Source organism: Chaetura pelagica, unplaced genomic scaffold (assembly GCF_000747805.2).
Source record: "Chaetura pelagica isolate M959 unplaced genomic scaffold, ChaPel_1.0 scaffold585, whole genome shotgun sequence".
In the NCBI taxonomy this organism is placed as follows: domain Eukaryota; kingdom Metazoa; phylum Chordata; class Aves; order Apodiformes; family Apodidae; genus Chaetura; species Chaetura pelagica.
The window spans coordinates 958693-959641 of record NW_009953404.1 but is presented as its reverse complement, the minus strand read 5'-3'; positions in this window follow the sequence as shown (position 1 = coordinate 959641).

Genomic DNA, 949 nt, shown 5'->3' with positions numbered 1-949 from the left:
GCTGGGTGTGCGCCCGCCCGTGGCCCGGCCGAACCCCCCGTCGGGGCCCCCCCGTCTATCAGTGCTACCAGCCTGCCCATGACTCAGCATCCTCCAGCTGCGCTCCCCGCTTCCTCCCGGCACCCGGGAATTGCCACAGACACCACAGCACACTCAGCAGGATGTTCCCCCCCACCGAAAGGCAGAGGGAAGCGAGGCACCCCTGCAGATGGCTCCTCAGGCAGGCAGGAGATTCCCAGGACTGGGAATTCGCCTTGCAAGTTTTCAGGCTGCCTGCACACCAGCTTCAGGAGAGGTTTGCAGAATGGGAAAAGCCGGGCTTGACCTGCACCACGCGGTGGGAAGCAGCTGAGGGCCACCTCTGGCAGCAACGGGATCTTTCCAGCTGGTGTGATGATGGGAAACAATGGCACACTTCCTGCAAGGGAACGGTTATCTTGGCTATTGCAGATGAATCCACAACTGAGCCATCTCAGATGAATCCAGTTCCTTCTCCTGGCCCTGCGTTTCCACAGGGATAGCCCTGTGCCAGGTTACTGCCAGGTGGGCTCCTCCCTGCTCCATGATGACGGAATTCAGCAGCCAGTGGCTTTAAGGCAAACTTCCCACCTGCATCCTTGATACTCTATATGTTCCTACAAGGGGCTCCTGGCCATCCTGCGGATCACTGCCAAGCTGAAGGCTTCATCATGAGGATTAATTGCTTTAATTTACACTAAATGGAAAATCCAGCCCATCCTCGGACACACCACAGGCTGGCTGGGGGCGGGGGGTAATGTCACCCTGACTGCTGGAAGAGGCTGCCCTGTCTCAGGGGTGTTCTGGGGTGCTGGAGCTGTTCTAGGGTGCTGGGTAAGGATCTGGAGGAAGAGTGGGAGGGACCGGCTTCGATGTGGGCTGGGGAACGAGCCCCGGCTTGCACAGGATCCAGCCCTGCAGCCCGGCCGCC